We start from the raw sequence: 6,355 nt of genomic DNA on the forward strand, positions 1-6,355 counted from the left end.
CACTAGGCATAAGTCAAAAACTTGGCACAACTGCAGAAAAAGTTATACTCTTCTGAATCAGCGACCTAAGGACTGTTGCAATCTCGAGAACTCTCTGCTGCTCTACCAACATTCCTATCAAAGGTCAACAAGTGAAGATTTCTTCTCTCAGGGAAAGATATTTTTTTGTCAAGCACATGTCATGGTACACTGCTGTCAAAAAGTTGGCGTAAGCCACAAGAAAAAGTACAATCCTTCGAGCCGGATTTGAACCAGCGACCTAAGGATTACAGCAATTTCACCTACAGTCCTCCGCTCTACCAACTGAGCTATCGAAGGATAAAAAATGTAGTCAAACACCATCACCTAGATGGTCAGAGGTTTGGCAGAAGCATATGTTCCCTTTAAGAAATTAATCTGCTGAGTTTGGTGGTTTCTTGGAGCTGCTGAGGATTGCCCCCAGGTCTTCGTACGTTCAACTAATGCTCTATTCCTCTGAGCTACATCCCCTTAGATTGCAAGTAGTTGCATTTGGGAATAGACAAAAAGTGAGCCGAGGAATAAAATCGCTGTTTAGCCCCCTAGCTTGCGAAATGTATTTTTCTCTCTCCCTGTTGGTCTAGTGGTAAGGATTCGGTTCTTTTACCACCGCGGCCTGGGTTTGATTCCCGCTCAGGGAATGACTTGCTTTTGGGTAAACACTAGGCATAAGTCAAAAACTTGGAACAACTGCAGAATAAGTTATACTCTTCTGAGTCAGCGACATACGGACTGTTGCAATCTCGAGAACTCTCTGCTGCTCTACCAACATTCCTATCAAAGGTCAACAAGTGAAGATTTCTTCTCTCAGGGAAAGATATTTTTTTGTCAAGCACATGTCATGGTACACTGCTGTCAATAAGTTGCCGTAAGCCACAAGAAAAAGTACAATCCTTCGAGCCGGATTTGAACCAGCGACCTAAGGATTACAGCAATTTCACCTACAGTCCTCCACTCTACCAACTGAGCTATCGAAGGATAAAAAATGTAGTCAAACGCCATCACCTAGATGGTCAGAGGTTTGGCAGAAGCATATGTTCCCTTTAAGAAATTAATCTGCTGAGTTTGGTGGTTTCTTGGAGCTGCTAAGGATTGCCCCCAGGTCTTCGTACGTTCAACTAATGCTCTATTCCTCTGAGCTACATCCCCTTAGATTGCAAGTAGTTGCATTTGGGAATAGACAAAAAGTGAGCCGAGGAATAAAATCGCTGTTTAGCCCCCTAGCTTGCGAAATGTATTTTTCTCTCTCCCTGTTGGTCTAGTGGTAAGGATTCGGTTCTTTTACCACCGCGGCCTGGGTTTGATTCCCGCTCAGGGAATGACTTGCTTTTGGGTAAACACTAGGCATAAGTCAAAAACTTGGAACAACTGCAGAATAAGTTATACTCTTCTGAATCAGCGACCTAAGGACTGTTGCAATCTCGAGAACTCTCTGCTGCTCTACCAACATTCCTATCAAAGGTCAACAAGTGAAGATTTCTTCTCTCAGGGAAAGATATTTTTTTGTCAAGCACATGTCATGGTACACTGCTGTCAAAAAGTTGGCGTAAGCCACAAGAAAAAGTACAATCCTTCGAGCCGGATTTGAACCAGCGACCTAAGGATTACAGCAATTTCACCTACAGTCCTCCGCTCTACCAACTGAGCTATCGAAGGATAAAAAATGTAGTCAAACGCCATCACCTAGATGGTCAGAGGTTTGGCAGAAGCATATGTTCCCTTTAAGAAATTAATCTGCTGAGTTTGGTGGTTTCTTGGAGCTGCTAAGGATTGCCCCCAGGTCTTCGTACGTTCAACTAATGCTCTATTCCTCTGAGCTACATCCCCTTAGATTGCAAGTAGTTGCATTTGGGAATAGACAAAAAGTGAGCCGAGGAATAAAATCGCTGTTTAGCCCCCTAGCTTGCGAAATGTATTTTTCTCTCTCCCTGTTGGTCTAGTGGTAAGTATTCGGTTCTTTTACCACCGCGGCCTGGGTTTGATTCCCGCTCAGCATTCCTCTTCATTCCTATCAAAGGTCAACAAGTGAAGATTTCTTCTCTCAGGGAAAGATATTTTTTGTCAAGCACATGTCATGGTACACTGCTGTCAAAAAGTTGACTGTTGGTCTAGTGGTTAGGATTCGGTTCTTTTACCACCGCTGCCTGGGTTTGATTCCCGCTCAGGGAATGACTTGCTTTTGGGGAAACACTAGGCATAAGTCAAAAACTTGGCACAACTGCAGAAAAAGTTATACTCTTCTGAATCAGCGACCTAAGGACTGTTGCAATCTCGAGAACTCTCTGCTGCTCTACCAACATTCCTATCAAAGGTCAACAAGTGAAGATTTCTTCTCTCAGAGAAATATATTTTTTTGTCAAGCACATGTCATGGTACACTGCTGTCAAAAAGTTGGCGTAAGCCACAAGAAAAAGTACAATCCTTCGAGCCGGATTTGAACAAGCGAACTAAGGATTAGAGCAATTTCACCTACAGTCCTCCGCTCTACCAACTGAGTTATCGAAGGATAAAAAATGTAGTCAAACACCATCACCTAGATGGTCAGAGGTTTGGCAGAAGCATATGTTCCCTTTAAGAAATTAATCTGCTGAGTTTGGTGGTTTCTTGGAGCTGCTGAGGATTGCCCCCAGGTCTTCGTACGTTCAACTAATGCTCTATTCCTCTGAGCTACATCCCCTTAGATTGCAAGTAGTTGCATTTGGGAATAGACAAAAAGTGAGCCGAGGAATAAAATCGCTGTTTAGCCCCCTAGCTTGCGAAATGTATTTTTCTCTCTCCCTGTTGGTCTAGTGGTAAGGATTCGGTTCTTTTACCACCGCGGCCTGGGTTTGATTCCCGCTCAGGGAATGACTTGCTTTTGGGTAAACACTAGGCATAAGTCAAAAACTTGGAACAACTGCAGAATAAGTTATACTCTTCTGAATCAGCGACCTAAGGACTGTTGCAATCTCGAGAACTCTCTGCTGCTCTACCAACATTCCTATCAAAGGTCAACAAGTGAAGATTTCTTCTCTCAGGGAAAGATATTTTTTTGTCAAGCACATGTCATGGTACACTGCTGTCAAAAAGTTGGTGTAAGCCACAAGAAAAAGTACAATCCTTCGAGCCGGATTTGAACCAGCGACCTAAGGATTACAGCAATTTCACCTACAGTCCTCCGCTCTACCAACTGAGCTATCGAAGGATAAAAAATGTAGTCAAACACCATCACCTAGATGGTCAGAGGTTTGGCAGAAGCATATGTTCCCTTTAAGAAATTAATCTGATGAGTTTGGTGGTTTCTTGGAGCTGCTGAGGATTGCCCCCAGGTCTTCGTACGTTCAACTAATGCTCTATTCCTCTGAGCTACATCCCCTTAGATTGCAAGTAGTTGCATTTGGGAATAGACAAAAAGTGAGCCGAGGAATAAAATCGCTGTTTAGCCCCCTAGCTTGCGAAATGTATTTTTCTCTCTCCCTGTTGGTCTAGTGGTAAGGATTCGGTTCTTTTACCACCGCGGCCTGGGTTTGATTCCCGCTCAGGGAATGACTTGCTTTTGGGTAAACACTAGGCATAAGTCAAAAACTTGGAACAACTGCAGAATAAGTTATACTCTTCTGAATCAGCGACCTAAGGACTGTTGCAATCTCGAGAACTCTCTGCTGCTCTACCAACATTCCTATCAAAGGTCAACAAGTGAAGATTTCTTCTCTCAGGGAAAGATATTTTTTTGTCAAGCACATGTCATGGTACACTGCTGTCAAAAAGTTGGTGTAAGCCACAAGAAAAAGTACAATCCTTCGAGCCGGATTTGAACCAGCGACCTAAGGATTACAGCAATTTCACCTACAGTCCTCCGCTCTACCAACTGAGCTATCGAAGGATAAAAAATGTAGTCAAACACCATCACCTAGATGGTCAGAGGTTTGGCAGAAGCATATGTTCCCTTTAAGAAATTAATCTGATGAGTTTGGTGGTTTCTTGGAGCTGCTGAGGATATCCCCCAGGTCTTCGTACGTTCAACTAATGCTCTATTCCTCTGAGCTACATCCCCTTAGATTGCAAGTAGTTGCATTTGGAAATAGACAAAAAGTGAGCCGAGGAATAAAATCGCTGTTTAGCCCCCTAGCTTGCGAAATGTATTTTTCTCTCTCCCTGTTGGTCTAGTGGTAAGGATTCGGTTCTTTTACCACCGCGGCCTGGGTTTGATTCCCGCTCAGGGAATGACTTGCTTTTGGGTAAACACTAGGCATAAGTCAAAAACTTGGAACAACTGCAGAATAAGTTATACTCTTCTGAATCAGCGACCTAAGGACTGTTGCAATCTCGTGAACTCTCTGCTGCTCTACCAACATTCCTATCAAAGGTCAACAAGTGAAGATTTCTTCTCTCAGGGAAAGATATTTTTTTGTCAAGCACATGTCATGGTACACTGCTGTCAAAAAGTTGGTGTAAGCCACAAGAAAAAGTACAATCCTTCGAGCCGGATTTGAACCAGCGACCTAAGGATTACAGCAATTTCACCTACAGTCCTCCGCTCTACCAACTGAGCTATCGAAGGATAAAAAATGTAGTCAAACACCATCACCTAGATGGTCAGAGGTTTGGCAGAAGCATATGTTCCCTTTAAGAAATCAATCTGATGAGTTTGGTGGTTTCTTGGAGCTGCTGAGGATATCCCCCAGGTCTTCGTATGTTCAACTAATGCTCTATTCCTCTGAGCTACATCCCCTTAGATTGCAAGTAGTTGCATTTGGAAATAGACAAAAAGTGAGCCGAGGAATAAAATCGCTGTTTAGCCCCATAGCTTGCGAAATGTATTTTTCTCTCTCCCTGTTGGTCTAGTGGTTAGGATTCGGTTCTTTTACCACCGCTGCCTGGGTTTGATTCCCGCTCAGGGAATGACTTGCTTTTGGGGAAACACTAGGCATAAGTCAAAAACTTGGCACAACTGCAGAAAAAGTTATACTCTTCTGAATCAGCGACCTAAGGACTGTTGCAATCTCGAGAACTCTCTACTGCTCTACCAACATTCCTATCAAAGGTCAACAAGTGAAGATTTCTTCTCTCAGGGAAAGATATTTTTTTGTCAAGCACATGTCATGGTTCACTGCTGTCAAAAAGTTGCCGTAAGCCACAAGAAAAAGTACAATCCTTCAAGCCGGATTTGAACAAGCGACCTAAGGATTAGAGCAATTTCACCTACAGTCCTCCGCTCTACCAACTGAGTTATCGAAGGATAAAAAATGTAGTCAAACACCATCACCTAGATGGTTAGAGGTTTGGCAGAAGCATATGTTCCCTTTAAGAAATTAATCTGCTGAGTTTGGTGGTTTCTTGGAGCTGCTGAGGATTGCCCCCAGGTCTTCGTACGTTCAACTAATGCTCTATTCCTCTGAGCTACATCCCCTTAGATTGCAAGTAGTTGCATTTGGGAATAGACAAAAAGTGAGCCAAGGAATAAAATCGCTGTTTAGCCCCCTAGCTTGCGAAATGTATTTTTCTCTCTCCCTGTTGGTCTAGTGGTAAGGATTCGGTTCTTTTACCACCGCGGCCTGGGTTTGATTCCCGCTCAGGGAATGACTTGCTTTTGGGTAAACACTAGGCATAAGTCAAAAACTTGGAACAACTGCAGAATAAGTTATACTCTTCTGAATCAGCGACCTAAGGACTGTTGCAATCTCGAGAACTCTCTGCTGCTCTACCAACATTCCTATCAAAGGTCAACAAGTGAAGATTTCTTCTCTCAGGGAAAGATATTTTTTTGTCAAGCACATGTCATGGTACACTGCTGTCAAAAAGTTGGTGTAAGCCACAAGAAAAAGTACAATCCTTCGAGCCGGATTTGAACCAGCGACCTAAGGATTACAGCAATTTCACCTACAGTCCTCCGCTCTACCAACTGAGCTATCGAAGGATAAAAAATGTAGTCAAACACCATCACCTAGATGGTCAGAGGTTTGGCAGAAGCATATGTTCCCTTTAAGAAATTAATCTGCTGAGTTTGGTGGTTTCTTGGAGCTGCTGAGGATTGCCCCCAGGTCTTCGTACGTTCAACTAATGCTCTATTCCTCTGAGCTACATCCCCTTAGATTGCAAGTAGTTGCATTTGGGAATAGACAAAAAGTGAGCCGAGGAATAAAATCGCTGTTTAGCCCCCTAGCTTGCGAAATGTATTTTTCTCTCTCCCTGTTGGTCTAGTGGTAAGAATTCGGTGCTTTTACCACCGCGGCCTGGGTTTGATTCCCGCTCAGGGAATGACTTGCTTTTGGGTAAACACTAGGCATAAGTCAAAAACTTGGAACAACTGCAGAATAAGTTATACTCTTCTGAATCAGCGACCTAAGGACTGTTGCAA

The 6,355-nt window shown here is 43.3% G+C and overlaps 7 non-coding genes across 7 annotated transcripts; all 7 read right to left on the reverse strand.

The window, feature by feature from the left end:
* Positions 1-231: 231 nt before the first annotated feature.
* On the reverse strand, positions 232-318 carry trnay-gua (transfer RNA tyrosine (anticodon GUA)). The gene is given in 2 exon segments: positions 232-267; positions 282-318. It is a non-coding gene; the product is annotated as a tRNA-Tyr (tRNA).
* Positions 319-909: 591 nt separating this feature from the next.
* Positions 910-996, reverse strand: trnay-gua (transfer RNA tyrosine (anticodon GUA)). The gene is given in 2 exon segments: positions 910-945; positions 960-996. It is a non-coding gene; the product is annotated as a tRNA-Tyr (tRNA).
* Positions 997-1,587: 591 nt separating this feature from the next.
* On the reverse strand, positions 1,588-1,674 carry trnay-gua (transfer RNA tyrosine (anticodon GUA)). The gene is given in 2 exon segments: positions 1,588-1,623; positions 1,638-1,674. It is a non-coding gene; the product is annotated as a tRNA-Tyr (tRNA).
* A 1,441-nt stretch (positions 1,675-3,115) lies between these two features.
* trnay-gua (transfer RNA tyrosine (anticodon GUA)) lies at positions 3,116-3,202 on the reverse strand. Its single transcript is given in 2 exon segments — positions 3,116-3,151; positions 3,166-3,202. It is a non-coding gene; the product is annotated as a tRNA-Tyr (tRNA).
* Positions 3,203-3,793: 591 nt separating this feature from the next.
* trnay-gua (transfer RNA tyrosine (anticodon GUA)) lies at positions 3,794-3,880 on the reverse strand. The gene is given in 2 exon segments: positions 3,794-3,829; positions 3,844-3,880. It is a non-coding gene; the product is annotated as a tRNA-Tyr (tRNA).
* Positions 3,881-4,471: 591 nt separating this feature from the next.
* Positions 4,472-4,558, reverse strand: trnay-gua (transfer RNA tyrosine (anticodon GUA)). Its single transcript is given in 2 exon segments — positions 4,472-4,507; positions 4,522-4,558. It is a non-coding gene; the product is annotated as a tRNA-Tyr (tRNA).
* Positions 4,559-5,827: 1,269 nt separating this feature from the next.
* On the reverse strand, positions 5,828-5,914 carry trnay-gua (transfer RNA tyrosine (anticodon GUA)). Its single transcript is given in 2 exon segments — positions 5,828-5,863; positions 5,878-5,914. It is a non-coding gene; the product is annotated as a tRNA-Tyr (tRNA).
* Positions 5,915-6,355: the final 441 nt, after the last annotated feature.

This window comes from Oncorhynchus clarkii, unplaced genomic scaffold (assembly GCF_045791955.1).
Source record: "Oncorhynchus clarkii lewisi isolate Uvic-CL-2024 unplaced genomic scaffold, UVic_Ocla_1.0 unplaced_contig_1340_pilon_pilon, whole genome shotgun sequence".
Taxonomy (NCBI): Eukaryota; Metazoa; Chordata; class Actinopteri; order Salmoniformes; family Salmonidae; genus Oncorhynchus; species Oncorhynchus clarkii.